At 36.2% G+C, this 17,863-nt stretch overlaps 1 protein-coding gene and 1 long non-coding RNA gene across 9 annotated transcripts in view; one reads left to right on the top strand and one right to left on the bottom strand.

Annotated features, from left to right (window-relative positions):
- Nucleotides 1–17,863, top strand: part of adamts17 (ADAM metallopeptidase with thrombospondin type 1 motif, 17) — a 216,145-nt gene that overhangs the window by 16,221 nt on the left and 182,061 nt on the right. The gene's annotated exons all lie outside the window — the stretch shown is intronic.
- Nucleotides 7,569–13,544, bottom strand: LOC135783533 (uncharacterized). Of its 6 annotated transcripts, none has more exons than XR_012335088.1 (10): nucleotides 13,266–13,544; nucleotides 12,910–13,072; nucleotides 12,518–12,579; nucleotides 12,357–12,409; nucleotides 12,161–12,222; nucleotides 11,998–12,072; nucleotides 11,837–11,885; nucleotides 11,673–11,749; nucleotides 11,431–11,492; nucleotides 7,569–7,975 (listed from the first exon to the last, which is right to left on the bottom strand). It is a non-coding gene; the product is annotated as an uncharacterized lncRNA (long non-coding RNA). The 6 variants fall into 6 exon arrangements; XR_010545663.2 differs by having other exon boundaries at nucleotides 12,931–13,072; nucleotides 13,266–13,540; XR_010545664.2 differs by having other exon boundaries at nucleotides 12,336–12,409; nucleotides 13,266–13,539.

Below are 17,863 nucleotides of genomic sequence, written 5' to 3'. Positions count from 1 at the left end.
CGTCTTTCTCTTTCCGCCAGGACTGCTTAAAATTCAGGAGTTGTCAACTTCATAAATCAACTGTTTCATAGCAACATTTATAACTCTTTGATGTCTTCATCTTTTTACCAATGTTAAAAGATGTTGGAAGAGAGAAAGCTCAGCTGTTTTGCTCTTTAATGCTTTTATCTCACTGCTAAATGAAAGTAAACTCCTGTTTTGTCATTGAAATACTGTCCAGGATCCTTTTGGCTTGCTTGCGTACATTAATAATGCCATGCATATTTTCCAGCCCTTTTCCTTTGCCAGGATTATAGATTTTCTTACCGAAAAGACTTCACATATTTGAGTACTGGCACTTGTCCGCCTTCTGAGGCTTTGAAATCCTTTAACCTCTGCAAAGTTTCTGGGGCAGGAAGTTTTGTCTGAGCTCATTGCATTATTGAATTTGTAGTTTACCCTTTGTCAGCCTGAAGTGAAACAGCAATTATCCAAAATTTTGAGTTTGTGTACCCATGTGCACCAGTATGTACAGTACAACGTTACCGGCCAATCAAAACAGATTATGGAATTTCCAGTCGTACGCTACCCTAGTTTGCGGCTGATTATTCTCAACGCAGACTTGAATTACCCCTGAACCTTTTGCTGGCTTTGGCTTTGAATGTTACATAACCCAGACATGGAAGACCACCGGGACGTTTGACAAGTAGATTTTTTCCATATGTCAATATCTGGGAATTGAAGTAACCCAAACCGCTTTAATAAAGGGTGAGTTTGTTGTAAGGCTGGCTGATATAGCTAAAAACTGTCTTGATATTGTTCAGCCTTTTGACAATATGTGTATTCGCTTCGAATTGGCTTGAAGGAGTGATGTTTTCACTCAGTTACCAACCAAACAGCCATTTGTTACCAAGCATATTCCAAATGTTTAATTTTTTAACAGAGTAAAACAATCTACTTCAAAGTATGTGATGTAATGTGTTTCTCGTAATGCAACAATTAAACAGTTTATAGCAAAAAACTAAATAAATATATAAACAACAGCATTTGCATATTTATATAATAACATTTTGTGTATTAAACAGCAAAAGCAAAAAGTAGGCACAAACTACATTTTAAATTTATTTTTGAAATGTTTAACTGATTAAAAGTAATGAATCGAATTCATTAGTGATGCTGCTATTTGCATGCACAAAACTATTCTAATGGTACTTTATGAAATTTATGATCAAATTTTAAGGGCAATAAGATCCAGACAATATCCACAACATTGTGTAATTTCTTATCCCCATTAAAATCATTGCAAATGTATTGTGGACATCCAATATACCCCCCACCCTAAGTAGGTAGTAGTCTCTGCAAGAAATGTGTGTGTGTGTGTGTGTGTGCACATGTGTTTCAGGCATGCTGTTGGACTCCACCAACCCTTTATCTGCCGTAAAAAAGCTCCAGGTGCATTAGCAATTCAGCTTCCCGCAGCACCTGGTGTCTGCAAGGCATTCATTCGGCCTGGAAGATAGACCAGTATGTGAAAAGGAGACAGATTTTAGGGAAAATTCTTTCCTCTGCGCTCATGTCTGTCGGAGGCTGTATAGTGGGCCAGGGTTCTCTGTCTTATTACCACAACCATTGTCGAAAAGCCCTAAACAGAAACCCCACCCCCAAAACCAAGCGGCTTCTACAGAAGGATACTCACAGAGACAGACTTTATATCCATTAAACTCCAAATGCCCCTCATGGGCTTGTACACACACTGACTGTCTGGATCATATTGCATGGCGGTTGAGGTAGAAGTGTTTACAGCAATGAAAAAGGTGAGCTGCGGCTTTTCTTCAATGGTTCCCCTTTTTCATGCCCATTGAAATACGATCTGGACCAAATGCACTTAGCACTTCTAATCGGTTGGTCTAATCTGCAGAGACGTGCGTCCGTTGATCCGGTCTTCCCACCCTTGCATGCCGGGAAGCTTGAGTTCGCCACACTGAAACGCGACTGAAATGTCAATACATTCACGTTGTGAGTGGGTTAGAGAGGATCAAGTATCCACGTTGAGAACAGGAACACTGATCTGTGAGCAAACACAAAGGAGGATTTGAGTTTGGAGGATACAACGTGTGAAATCTCTAGTACTGATCCAAGAAAGAAGTTGATTGATTTATACTGTGTGCTTGCTTAGATCCACAGTCCCGACTGAATATTGGGAATGAGTTAACACCGGACGTGCTTATTTGGTGTCTGGCCAGAATAGAACCTACCTGAAACCACAAAGACTCATTTATCACTTTGAATTTATTTAGGGATACTAGTAATAGTGTATCATTTAGATTATAGTCTAGTTTTAGTCTGTTTGCAGAGAGAGGAGGAATAAAAATTGCAACATGTTATCAAACACACATTTCCCACATACTGTAGGCAATGTCTCAATGTCTCATAGCACATGGTATGCTAATGCACGTTACCACAAAGCCAGCGCTTCAACATCAACCCAGGTCCCAGGTTAACTACTAGGCTACACCAGGATACAATTAAACATCAATAACATTAAATGATAAGCCAATGGAAAGATTTCCTCAGGTGTATCCTGTTTCACAGATGTTTCTCCTGAGAAAATAACACCGGTAATCTAACATGTCTCCTCTTCCTAGAAATTCAACAATGTCTTAAACTGTGATCTGATACCAGGACTGTAGTCGAAACTCTGATTTAATGTGCACCTTAGTATGACATTTTCTGACCCAATTATCAAACTTATGCTTCACCTATTTAATTTTATATATTTCTACTGTAGTCCGGCATGTGTCTCGTTTGTGTCAGTTTTATGTCTTTAAAGAAATTTAAGGACAACCACACTGTCAGAAAACAAAGTACAAAACTGTACCTTTTTTGTCGCTGGGGTGGTACGCCCATTTTGTACCTTTACAGGTATATAAACATAATACAATGTTGGACCTTTTGGGGTACATTACTGTTTCTTAAGGATCTATTTTGTACCCTTAAAGGTACAGTTAACTGTTTTTTACCCCTAAAATTTAACTGGTACAAAATTGTTCCTTAAGGTACACAATAGGTCCTTAAAGTATAATAGTGTACCCCTTACGGTACAACATTTCAATGTGTTTTATACCCATAAAGGTACAAAAAGGTACCTTTTAGGGTACCACCCCAGCGACAGAAAAAGGAACAACTTTGTACCTTTTTTTTCTGACAGTGCTTCTCAGAGACAAAGATGATAGTGAGACACAAGTGAGAACCTCTCCTATGCTGTAAAAAGGCAAATACAAATCTTTAATTAGGATCAAGACATTATCATTCCCAATTTGACAAAATCTGCCATATTATTTGGCAAACCAGCATTTTTGTGTTTATCCATAATCCTTTAAATTCAGCTTCTCTGCTATGCCGGTAAACATTTTTCTACTACCTATCAATTTTCTGGCCCATGCACAGCATGTAGGCACACACACACACCACGCCACACACACACACACACACACACACACACACACACACACACACACACACACACACACACACCACACACACACACCACGCCACACACACACACACACACACACACACACACACACACCACACACACACACCACGCCACACACACACACACACACACACACACACCACACACACACACCACGCCACACACACACACACACACACACACACACACACACACACCACACACACAGAGATTTAGCAGGTGTGGGGTATGTGGTTTATGTATCGCCTTCAGCAAAAAGTATTATTTATAGTCAACTGCACACTTTTCACCATAATGGGCCCCTGAAAGCTTTAGGTTCTTGACTGTGAGATTTATCTGCAGTTTGAATGTTAATTTCAGTAGTTTGGAATAGACAAATCAAAGTCTTAAATCAGGTTTTATGTTGAGGCTGTTATATACGTTTTATTGAGTTTTATGAAGATTTATGAACATTATATTCTCAAGCTAAAACTGTTTTAAAAATACCTAAACATTTTGTAGGTTACCCATGACAATCCAAATCACAGCTTTCTTTCTTTTGCAGAGCACAAAATGTGATGTTTGCAGAATGTTAACATGCCCATTTCCATGCAATAAAAGTGAGAAGAGACTGTGATAATGATAGGGTTTTTGTCTTTTCATGTTCATGTCTTTTATTTTAAAACCGTTTTGTCACTTTGTAGTCCTTAGTTCATGGTCTTTGTAGTCTTGTCATGTTTTCCCACACTAATTGACCTATGGCTAAGCCACGCCCCCAAACGCAATGAACTAATCTCACAGTGCGCATAGCTAACCCAATACTCTCGGACATTCTCTGCTTACCCGTCCTTTGAAATGCATTTCTTGTCATTTTAAGTTTAAATTGGTCAAACGGTGTGCATGGGGTACTTGCAACTCCGACACTAGGTATTCTGAGAGGCTGGGCAATGTTGTGTATTTTTTACCCTTTCCCAAGCCACATTTCAACCGTTTTCTCTGGATTAAGTTATGTGGTACACCACAACACCAACTAAACGTGGATAACTTAAACAAGGATGTCTACAACTTTTCTAAGCTAAGTTAACAACATATTTGAACGTTATCTTTAACATTTCTAACGTAACGTTAGCCTAACATTAGAAAACGTTAACGTTTCCTTGTCCTGGAAATGTATGCAACTTAGACCTGTACATATTTAATTTGATCATGATGGCAACGAGATGGGGTTTATCGCGTTTACACTGTGACCTGTAAATTTTTGCCTGGAGCTAAAGCTTTTTACCGACCTTCTCAACAATAAAATTATTAATATAACCCTCCGATGCATAGTTGAGGCTCTTTTCGTGACTTCGAAATTATATATAGTCTTTCTGTCTCCAAAAATCATCAATTCCCTCCTGTGAAATGTCTCCTACTGTGACAGCTGCCATAGTGCCTGTCACCAAATATTGATTGTTTGTCTGAGTGAGTGGATGGGGCGTGGTTAAGCCATAGGTCAATTATCTCCAGCGCTGTGTCAGGAATCGCCGCCTTCTATATAGCAGTTGCCAATGCAAGTAGTGTGTCAGAATTCATAATAATCGAAAAACAGTCTGTAAAAGTACCTGGATTACCTACGACTTTCGTCAAGATTTTAAAGTGCGCATTCGATAGACGCTTTACTATCCTGTGAGCACCCGGAAGAGGAGTCACCCAACAAAGAAGAAGAATTGTTCCTTGTAGTTAAATTACACTTGTTTAACATAAATCAAGTCAACAGCTGTGTCCCAATTCGAAGGCTGTTTAAAGGTTTAGTTCACCCAAAAACATTTTCATTAATGACTCACCCTTATGTCATTCCCAACTCATAAGACCTCCGTTCATCTTTGGAAACACAGTTTAAGATGTTTAAGATTTAGTCCAAATACTTTCTGACCCTCCATTGAAGATCTATGTACGGTATACTGTCCATGTCCAGAAAGGTAATAAAAACATCATCAAAGTAGTCCATGTGACATCAGTGGGTCAGTTAGAATTTGTTGAAGAATCGAAAATTTCAATTTGGTCCAAAAATAACAAAATTACGACTTTATTCAGCATTGACTTCTCTTCCGTGTCTGTTGCGAATGCGCATGCAAAGTCACGCTGCTGACATTCAACACTCTGACATTCAACGCTGCTTTCATTTTTAAGGGAACTATCCCTTTAAAATAAAGCCTCAAAATGAGTCTTTATTTCTTCACACTGCTAAGGATAAAACAAATGGATCCTTCACAGCCTAGGACATTTTAAAATAAACATATAATCTTTTTTAAATAAATGTGTGTATTAAGCAGAAAAAAGTGTCTTGTCACTGTTTTAGTATTATAAGTTATGTTTGTATCAACATTATTCTGTGTATGTTGCGTATATTTCTAAGGTTGATTAATTTAATATACTGTTTGTTAGTTTAACTATTTCCCCGCCATTGACGAGTTATCTCGTCAATTAGGAGAAAACATTTGCATGAAAAAACGTGTTCCTGATGAGTTTTTATGGTTATCTGTAATGCTGCAATTGTCAACTAGATGGCAAGATTAGCCAATTTATAAAAAAACGAAAAATGATTTACTAATTTTACAATCCGTTTATGTTTTTATAATCATTCTGAATCTGATCTCTAACAAAATTTCTTCACAAAAATGAAATTATTTCAGCTTTTTGCTTGGAGAATTTACATTTAAGAATGTATACGCAGAGAAAAAATATAGATAGGATGAACGTTTTTTTCCTGTTTTGTTTGTTATTGTTTGTTTGAAAGCAGAGGGTCTGTTCTTTCATTTGATTTATTTGTAAATTTGAAAATTTTCCTGAAGGCATTTTGTTGAAAATCACAAAAATTGCTGGGAGGCAACTTAAAAAAAAAAATGCTGGTGGGGATTGAGTTAATCTACATTAACGTGTCATATTTTCTAAAACAAAATGTATATTTTTCTGGCTACATTTTTTTTTAATAAGTCAGAAACGTCTCTGCTGTGTCCTGCTGACAGGCACGGTGTGCGCGTACAGCAGGTGAAACAAATTATGAATCCTCCGAAGGCTAGACCGTCTCATTTCATTTCTCTTTGTAGACTTTGGAGGTTGCGACCTTCCATGACAAAGTGATCGCTTTCTGAGGTCGCTTCCTTAGAAGGTCTCAGCCTTCTTATTGGGACATAGCTAACGTCTCACTTGTTATCATCACAACTTATGTCACATGACACATCAACGTCTGAATTTTGTTCACACTACCCATATTCATATTATATAGAGTGTTTTAATGGTCGATGAGTTGGTACTTCATCAAATTCAGTACGTATTGTCACTAGCTGCGTTTCCATTACCCTTCAAATTGCGCAAATTGAAATAGCAAATTGAAAATATGCCAATGTAAACACTGCAATTTTGCATAAACTCTTATATATCGCAAAAAGGTTTTTACACTTGGGTGAGGCGGTATTTTGATTGTCATTTGCATGTCGGTCTGCACAGTGCCATATGAAGTCGAACACACCCGTCGCCATTTTTTAAATGACTTATCACAAGACAACAAAATTAGTTGTTTTAGTCACATAACATTGGTTAATGGAAACGCTGTCATTTTGCAATTGTTTTTTGTCGTCATCTAGAAAATAACACTAAAGTTTTGGGCAGATCTTTAATGAATACACAGCTACAGCGATTTCTGATGTAGGGGAGGTATCCCAGCTAGCAAAATTTTTCAGGGCCAGAAATGGCTGAGTTCAGGCTTTTGGCACACATGCTGCCACGGCTTACGGCCCTTGATTGGTCCCAAAGCTGCTTGCCTTAAGTAATCCAGAATCTAGCCGAAAGCAGACCGTAACTTAGCCGCAACCCTTTCACACCTCGAAAAAATCAGCCACAGCTCTCCCGGAATTTCCAGATAACAACCAGAAAAGAGCCCAAATTACCACATTTATCCCCAAACTTACCCACAACTTTTCCAGAAACCCCAAATGTAACCCAGAAAATAACCAAAATTACCATATTAACCCCAGAACCCACCCGCAACTTATCCAGATGCCCCAGAAAATAGCCATAAAGTGACCAAAATATATTTATATACCGTATAATGTATAATTGAAAAACACAGATATAAAGCAAATATAGAGTTTTATTGATGCTGACAAGAATAATTTCAGATAACAGCAAAATAAATGAAATGTCAAATGTTCTGCCAAATAAACAAATAACAGTAGAAGGATCAAATAAAAGCAAAGAAATAGCCAAAGTAACATAAAAGCTAACAGAGAAACATTAACTTAATTGTTTTAAACAATAAACATGCAATAAAAAACAGATGTAATAACAGAAAGCAATATACAACAATTGGTTAAATATAAAAAACATGCAATATAAAATGAATGTTTACAGATGTGTAAATGTGTGTTAGATAAATACATTTGAAAATAATACAATGTTATGTCACCAGCTAGAAAACAAGCAACATTTAGTAACTTTAATCTCCAGTCATGTCTGTGCACACAAAGGACTTCTTACAGCCTACAGAATAAGAGCATAAAATACAGTTAGAAAATACATTTACATAAAATGCATAAGAGTAAGGACAAAAATGACATAGTACATAGGGTTGTGCCGATAGACGATATCATCGTCCATCGTGATGGTTGACTGACATCACGATGGAGAGACACCATCGTGATGCCACGCCCCCTCCCCACTCCGCTGCGAGTCGACATACACTTACTCTCTTCTATATAGACTATAGTTAACCTAATATCTTTGCGTGAATGGCTCTATAAATTAAATAGAACACGTGAGACGTGACGTGTGTTAGTCTGTGAAAATATCCTGTCAGGCATTTGATCTTGACTAGGGATGGGCACGAATATTCGAATGGCAATAATAATTCGAATTTAAAAAATGCTATTCGAATGTTTGTTTGTTTTTAATGTGCCACCAAAGGGTAACAACTTATTTAATGCTTTTTCACTTCATCTATACTGTCTTTTACAGACTTAAATGTAAAATATACATGAACATTAATTTGTTTGTATTTCTGATTGTTTGGCAATGCAGATTGCAGACGAATTTAAGTTTTTCCTTTTATCTCCGGGTTTGTCCGCGCCGCGCCGTATTTGGCCACTGGCTCAGTGAGGGCTCACTTCTCCGCCGCCCGAATCAACACATCATGAGAGATTTGTAAGCTTTCTGTTATAAAGTCTACTTTATTTTGTTAATAAAGAGACAGACACGGAGAACGAAATGAAACGGAGAACATTTATTATATGCGGTGCTCTTTCGAAAATGAACCGGATAACTGCACATGGCAGTTTAAAGCAAAGCACCGTCTTTGTAAAATGTTGTTAAATTAAGCTAACGTTAGTAACTTTGCACAGTCAAAAATAATGTATCGAGCCAGCTTACGTTATTTGTAAAATAATGTTAAATACAGATTTTCAATCTTGTTCAATCCGTCTGTTGTTTTTATCGGATAACCATCATCAGGAAGAGTTTTCTCCGCAGCACATATTGTATCTAGTCAGAAGAACGGGCTTTCACCGAAGCAGGTAGGATAAATATGGTTTTCTTTATTCACAAATACGTCAAACTAAACTGAGAAGATATTTATATGGCGATGAGCAGTCGGTTATGTAGATGTGTTTTTTCGTTTGCTCCGGGCTCAAACTTTAAACTTCGCAAGTCCTCAAACTTCGCTTAGATTTGGGGTTAGTGTATAATATTTGGTATAATATAATGTATGTAACATCAAACAGTAATGAATTAATACTAACGACCGACTTGAAACTAAGGATTTGACTAGACTTCGCTCCGCATTAAGTTTTAACGCATTTTTTTCTGAAGGATATTTTTTAAGAAGAATTTATAATATATATATATATATATTTACAATGTTTTCAACTTAAAATACATACATATATATACATACAGAATATAAGTTTAGCTTGCTGTGGATATTTCCTAATTATAAGCCTTCTGTGAAATTATGACTAAATGAAAAATACAAAACACGCATGTCTTAATAAACATAATTTAAATAAACGAATATTCGTTCTTTAAGAGCTTAAATATTCGAAAAATTAAATATTAAAAAAATTTGTAAATTACTGGAAAATGCCCATCCCTAATCTTGACATTGCTAGAATCTTGTCTTTTTACATGTTGTACATTTATCTTAAAATATTTAATTTTGTACAAGAAAACAGCCCATATTAATCATTTATTAGTAGCCTTTTGTAGTGTCTCGGGAGATCGTGCTCATTGTTACATTGAGGCTATACTGCACTCAAGCGGCAGATTAAGATATAAACCCAGAATTCAGGGAACGTCAAGAACAAGAAAACGGGAACAACACTCCGACCGAAACGCGGGATTTACATACACAGACATGTTTAAATTTAGATGTGTCTGGCCCTGTTCACTTTGTCTAGTTTTAATAAGCTGCGGATTGAAGTGCTGGCTGCTCCCCGCGGTGCTGAAGACCCGCTCTCTGACGGAGTACTGGTGGCACATATGCACAGATATTTACGTGCAAAATTTGGAAAGCGCGGAGGAGTCGTTGGGTTAGTAAAATAATGAAATTATAGCTTTTAAATAGAAAAAAATATTTATGTAAAGAGATTAAAAAGTGCTTAAAAGTGCACAACTCTTCTTCAGTGGATTAAAGCTACTTTTTCCCCTTATGTGCAACCTATAGGAAAGAGACATTAGTTGGGATAGTAAAATAACAAAATTATAGATTTTAAAGGTAGGGTAACACATTTGGAAAAATGCTAACGGTAGCCGCCTAGCAATGAAATCCCGATCCCACCCTCAAGTCAAATCGCTCTCCAAAGTCACGCCTCTTTCCAAACACATGAACACGCACAGATCAGACGGTCACGTCTCATGTCTCATTCACCAGTGAGAAAACTTTGCAGTACAAAGTGAATAACACTTCCAAAATAACCAACATAAACAACTGGTTTACATCAGAATTAGTTTAAGCACACGTTCGGTTGTGTAGACGTAGTAACTATATCGTTATGCTAATCCGTAAACGAACACAAATTTCATAAGCAACACAACGTTTCATCAAAGTATAATATCTGAATCCATCTCAATACAAACATATCGCGTACCTACCTTACCAAAATAAACAGTGCAACGACCCTTTCAGACCCTTTGCCTCCTGTAGCTGTTTGCATCTCGTGGTAAAGCAGTAAAGTTACAGATGTTAATTTGGGTTTTTGCTCTTGCTGATCCAGGCAGTTTTTGCTGTTGTTGTTATAAAAGATGCATTTAGTTTTGTTGCTCCTGTGTAGGTTGTCAATTCAGCAGAAAAGTTTGGTGTTCTCGCTGTTTACAGACAGAGCGCCCGTGAACGCGCCGATGACGTATGGTATCTGCGTGGACTCGCTGCGCGGTGGGAATTCAAATTACGCTTACGTATGAGGGACATAAAAGGAAACGTCCGTTCGGACCGAAATCTATGATTTGTTGAACATTTTTTGGTCCTACGCCTTTCACAGATGATATAAATTTTTACAAATACATTTAAACAACTTAACACAGTGATTGCTATCAGGATGTGAGGAGACTTTTAACCAGCATAACTAAAAATGTTTCAGGATCAAATCTGTTACCCTACCTTTAAGTACAGAATAGTATTTATGTAAAATATATATTAAAATAAAAAGTGCACAACTCTTCTTAAGTGGAAGTAATAAAGTAAAATAACGAATAATAATTATATAATAACGAATCATAATGAAAAATTAAAATACCCCCCCCCCCCCCCCCCCGCCTAACGATATCATCGTCCATCGCGATGGTTTACGTAACCATCGTCAACTGCCAATTTATGGGGACATCGCCCAACCCTAATAGTACACACTGCCAGTCCAAGAACTGATACTTTTAAGTTCTTTAAATGGGAAAAGATATGTTTGCAGATTTCAGAGTTCCAGAAGGATTTCTAAATTACCAATTATTACCATTTTCATTTCCTGCTTCATTATTTGCCAGCACTCGCCCCAAACAATCCAAGATCAAGTACCTGGAACATTTTTAAAACATGGTGTCACTTTTAAGCCAAAACTTGTGCTTTTGTAACTTATATGAATATTAGACAAATTACCCTAATAAGAGACTTAACAAATTAGATATAGACAATAATGTAATTCATCAAATCAAACTGCACAAAGATAAATAATGAACATAATATACATCATCTTACTTTATTTTCTGTTTTGATGTCCATGTCTTTGTCTCTGTCTGGAGAATGGTTTGCTGTTCTCCAAGAGGCAGTAATGTCTATCAAATACAGAAGTCAAAAATCTAATCACCCACATTTGTTTACTCTTTTAAACTGATACATTTTTTAACGAAGTTAAAACTCACATCAGTCTTTACCCAGACAGCTGGAACAACATAGTCTGGTATAGGACTTCTGCAAACAAAAAACAAGTATAAGTAAAGTTTATATTGTAAAAGGTCAAATAAAAGATTAAGACAAGCAATAAAGACAACATTTATAACTCTGAGGTATAAAATTCCTTTACAAAAGCAATGGATGTCTTCATGTCTTTGTCTCTGTCTGGAGTACAGTCTGCTGTTTTCCCAAGAGGCAGTAATATCTATTAAATAGAGAAGTCAAACATATGATCAGATACACATTTGTTTAATACTTAAACTATTACATTTTAAATGAAGTATTAAACTCACATTATTCTTCATCCAGATTGCAGGAACAACATGCATTGTTGACAAAGTGTGGTACATGACTTCTAGAAACAAAAAACAAGTACAAGTAAACTTTATATTGTTAAAATGTCAAATAAAAGATTAAGACAAACAATAAAGACAACATTTATAACTCTTGGGAATAAAATTCCTTTACAAAAGCAATGGATGTCCTCACGTCTTTGTCTCTGTCTGAAGTACGGTCGGCTGTTCTCCAAGAGGCAGTAATATCTATTAAATAGAGGAGTCAAACATCTTAACACATACACATTTGTTTATTATTTAAACGGTTAAGTTTTTAAATTAAGTGTATTAACCTCATTATTATTCTTTACTCACATTATTCTTTATCCAGATTGCAGAAACAACATTTATTGTTGACAAAGTGTGGTACATGACTTCTGCAAACAAAACGCAAATATAATTAAACTTTATACTGTAAAATAAAAGATTAAAACAAACACATACAAAATGCATGACTCTTGCGTATTAAATTCCTTTACAAAAGCATGTGGTTATTCTTCAAGCAGGGGTTGGTTATGTTACACCATAAAATAAAGCAAATAAATCTGGCCTTTTAACAACACAATCTTGTAAACTGCACTGACCAGGACTGAAGAGAATAAGAGATCATAGTAAACCATCTTTATTAAGCTAAAACTTGAATACATGCCTTTCTAGAATATCAAAAACATTGTTTTACTAAGATATAAATAGTAGGAATGAGTCACTTGGCTATCTGTTATGATTACCAGCAAATGGTGATTTGTGGTTTGGTACAGAAAACATCTCATCTTTGGTTGGCTTCTTTGGGTTCAGCATTCATTTATTTTTAAAGATTCAAACTTCTTATTGATTATTTTATCATCCCCGTCATGCATGTTGCTTATTTTACTGTAAAAACATGCATGTTTAACGTTAGCTACGTTAAATGGCGACTGATGATAAAATACTTGCACTTACACGAAAATACATCACAGAAAAGAATAACAAACAAAAAGGAAAACCAACTGGGTATCGCGCTGTAGAACAATAAGTGCAATATACGTAGATTTAAAAGAAAAAGAAAAGTATCTTAATAACTTACCTTACTGTGTTATATAAAACTCCAAAAAGACAAAAGATCGCGCGTCCTCCGTCCAGTACACAGCAGGGGTTTGAAATTCGCGGAAGTTCCTGATCATGACCAGTTGCATTATGGGAAAGGTAGTCCATTTTCCACGGCGTATTGAACGCTCCTGAGGTTAAATGACTACTATTTCCAAGATGCATTGCAATATATGTCATTGTTTTAGGAACGAAAGTGCACCAATAAATATTAGTATTAGTAAGTCGTATTTTTAAATTTAAACACAATTTAATGTAAAGTCTTATTTATTTATAAAAAATAAAATACAAAACTAAAAAGACTTAAACAAGCACACATACTTAAAATACTTTTGTTTGATGTATATTAGAACAAACTGCATTATTCATTTATCTGTTTATTGCATTGTTTGTATATTGCACATTGACCCCTTTGGATTAACTGCCCAAAATAACATTTTCTACATTTTGTCTTTCAATAAGGATAAACATATTTATTATTGCCTTAAATATTAACTTTGATGTTTTTATCAATTGTAAATATGATTTTATATAAATAGGTTTTGAAAAGTGTCTGCTATTTAATAAATAAATATTGTCAATGGTTTTTGACATGACAAAGCCATTTAATTTAGACTTTTTACATTTACAAAAACTTTTTGGTGTGTTTTTTTTACTCTTTGGCCAACCAAACCTTAGCCAGAACTCTGCCAGATATTTACTATTTTCTGGCAGACAACACTCAAGCCAGGACTCAGCCAAAAATGTACCTTTTGCTTTTGGCTGGCTAGCCTCACCCCACAACTCCCCCGAAAGCTGTTTCACACAAAGGTGTGAACAAAAGAGAGCCTAAATTTAGCCATAAATGCCCAATGTAAGCCAGATTTGTGCCAGAAACTTTGCTATCTGGGATGTTGTTTGCCATTGTTTCTTGTTTGTTATTGTTTCTTGTAATGTGTTGCTTTTTTGTTATGTAATGTGTCTTGTTTTGTTTGTTGTAATCCCATGCCAGGAATTCATGTTTTCATTTGTGAATTTATTAAAGTTATCTGCAGATCCTTCTCAAGCTTTGTTCATGGACTGCAACTGCTCCAAAAATAACAATGTCAGATGGGTTTGAAACTGATCTTGACACAGCAAGTTTGAATATGTAGAGACATGGATGAAATAGATGAGGTGAGAACAAGATTTAAGAATATAAATGTCAGCCTGTTACTTATACAAAACTAGCAAATGGCTTAAGAAGTCTCGGAAAAAGCATATACGTCATATGGATCACCTACACTTTTGTAGTGCTCTCTTTAATTCATTTTCCTTTTGGTCATTTCAACTAAATCCCTTTAGTATGTCAGAACAGCATAAATGACACATTACTGGGCTGTATGCTTTCTTTGGCTTTTCCGAAGACTAGAGTTTAGAGCTCCTGACCATTAATACTGCTTTGGTGTTACTCATTTAGGTGGCTCCTTTGTTTTATGATTGAATCCGACAGTAGAAATTGTTGCTAGAGAACGAATTCTTCTCTGTGATATTTATGTGGCCCAAGGCACCATTAGTTTTCATTATCTTTGTACAGATCTCAGCAAAAACAGCTGAGAATGGAAAAAATGCTTGCGCTGCAAAAAGGGCATGTCACACTGGTACCTTATGTTGTGTCGTTAGGCATTGTACAAGTGTTCGCTCCTACACAAACACAAAAAACACACTTCTACTCCCAAACACCTGTAAACATATAGCAGAGACCCCCATCAGAGGGACCTCCATCAGAGTCCAGCTGAATTCTGGGAAACAAACAGTCCAAAAATTTAATTTCCTTGACTTTTCCAGGCATTATCAAAAGCTTTCTATACTGTAAAAGTATCAAAACTTAGTCCTAAACTATTGAAACTATTAAACTTTTATGAAATTTATGATATTTAATTTTAGGCCTAGATGTTGCAATTTAAAAATGCGCTGAGACCTCCAGGTTTTCCATGACTATTTTTCTCTATAGATAATCAATGTTGTAATGAGATTTATGAATGATTTAAATGTTTTATATTGTGTAAAGAAGTACCTTTTCCAGCAAGCAGTTTTGTGTTAAAAGATGTCTTATAGTCGTCCAAACACTGCCCAGACTAAACGCTAAATTGAGGCAAAATTTGGGCTGTCAGTGAAACTTTATTAGATGTCTAACCATAGACCAAAAATAAATGAAATAAAATAAATAAATATATGAAACCAAAACACCTTGCAATCACTTTTGACTTTGCTTACATGATGCAATATCTTGCAAGTTATTTTGGCAAAAGTAACATGTAACCCAAATTAAATTTATTTTGACTAGAAGTGGGTTACTCATACGTGAACTATGTCGTAAAAATGGCAGCTATTGCTTGCAGGGTTTGTATAGATCTCAAATGGATTTGAAGGTATTGATATTATATTTGCAGTAGGCATGGGCCGATTACCGGCTTCAAGGTATACCGAGGTTTTAAACAGTCAAGGTTTCAAAACCACTGAAATATTCTGTGATACCGTCTCTAAGGTATGAGCTGTGTTTATACAAAATTCATTAAATCATTAAGTCATGTGATTGATTTGATGTTTACATTTAATATACATTACAAAAATATTATATATTTTTTGAAAGCATATTATAATTTAAAGGCTTTATTTACCTGGCATTTAAAAAATAACACATTTTTGTGTTGCAATGGCAAAACCGTAACACCGTGAAACCGTGGTATTTTTGCTAAAGGTTATCATACCGCCAGAATCTTATACCGGCCCATGCCTAATTTGCAGTTGGCCTCTGGTCATTGGCCATTGAAAGCCGTATGTACAGCTGTCGTACAGTACAATACATGTGGCAGTTTGGGATAACACTCGTGACCTCACGCTGCCCCGAAGGATTCTTCAAAGCCACCATTATCTTGTCATATTTATTCGCATAGATGACTTCATGATTTCTTGCAGCTCATACTGTATGTCATCATTCTTGACAGTAGACAGCTCGCAGCAGTCATGTACTGGATCAGACTTGTTAAACTGTCACTTCATACTTTATATTACTATTCTGTAATGACCGAATTCTTTAATAAATACTTCAAAAACAAAGTTACACTTAATTTTTTTGTATGAGACACAACTATTGTTTAATTTCATATGCAAACTTGTTTTGTAGATATTATGCCATATAAAGACATCCAATTTTAAGCTGGCATCATTGAAAAATCTCAGGGCCTTTTACGGATATAGCTGCCTCATTGTTTGTGCAACCCAACAAACAACGAAACTTGGCTCCAGATCATGGGCAACAATACTAAGCTTGTTACTTCAGAAAAGAAGGCTTTGCTTAATGACTTGATTAAATGTTCCTTTGCGGATTGTTACAGATATATTCTTTAAACACACACTCATGGTTGTACAGAAATACAGTACAAATCCACACAACTGTCAGCTAACTACTTAATGGTGGATTTAGCATTTGCAGATTTGTTAAAGAGGACAATTCAGTTTTATTTCGGTAGCTTATATTGTAAATGTATGTGCATTGATCCTCCTAACCTTATAAGCACGTCCCTCACAATATTCCAGAAACAGAAAACGCTCATCTTTTCTGTGAACACTTGACAGAAACATGTTGTACGCTCACTTTATTTTCAAAATCTTCTATTCCTCTATTACTTTCCCTCTCCGCCTTACAGCAGCAATTGATGAGCTCAGATGCAAAACCCCGTAAGTGCCTCTGACATGTTTTCTTGTAAATGATAATTTTTTTAATTTTAATGGATTCTGCCAACAAACAGGTATTTTTGAATGGCCTGAGACTAAATTAGTCCCTTGCTATTAAAAGTAACCAAGGGGATTATTTCCGGGCGCTGCGTAATATCATTGCGCCTGCTGCAGCCATGGTATGGCATCAAAGTACTTGATTGTTACACCAGAATGAGAGTATAGTTTCTAGTAGCGTTGTGCTGATAGATGATGGTAGCGTGTATCGACGATTGTCAGACATATCGCTAATAGCGGGCTTTCATGATGATAGCTGGCGAAAGATATTGTTATTATCATGCGCATTGCATGCTTTTCGCATGAAAGGGATTATGGGCTTACTTTGCGCTAGAGAGTTTGTAAAGTGAGCGGATTCCTTCTCGCATGCACGTGGATTCAATGCGCAGGTTTTGGACCCCTGCTCGGACTTAAATGCGGATGGCATGGACTCCTTCTAGCACCTGAACTTGTAATACTCGCGGCTCTGACCTTTCACTAGAGAGGTTGTTAAGCGCGTAATGGGTTAAAACCAGCAAGTTTGACGTTCCCACTCCCTGGCACGTAGGAAATTTTAGAGGACATAATGACGTGGATGGATTAATGGATTTATCAGTTTTAAGAAGGTTGCGGTTATGACAGTGTTGCCTTTCCTTTTTTAGTCCACCAATCAAGTGACTTGTCATAAATAAGGAAATAAAAACAAATAAATGTATAAACTGCTGCTCGCCCCCCAATATGACGATCTCAAAAGAGGGCATATCACCCAACACCAATTGCTAAAACTAAATGTATGTAAATGTTAGATGTAAATGTAAGGTAAATGCACTTTTGCAAAGCAGCTTT

The sequence above is a fragment of the Paramisgurnus dabryanus genome, chromosome 2 (genome assembly GCF_030506205.2).
Source record: "Paramisgurnus dabryanus chromosome 2, PD_genome_1.1, whole genome shotgun sequence".
Lineage (NCBI taxonomy): Eukaryota > Metazoa > Chordata > Actinopteri > Cypriniformes > Cobitidae > Paramisgurnus > Paramisgurnus dabryanus.
The sequence above is the reverse complement of the archived record's forward strand: the minus strand, read 5'-3'. Positions and strand labels throughout refer to the sequence as shown.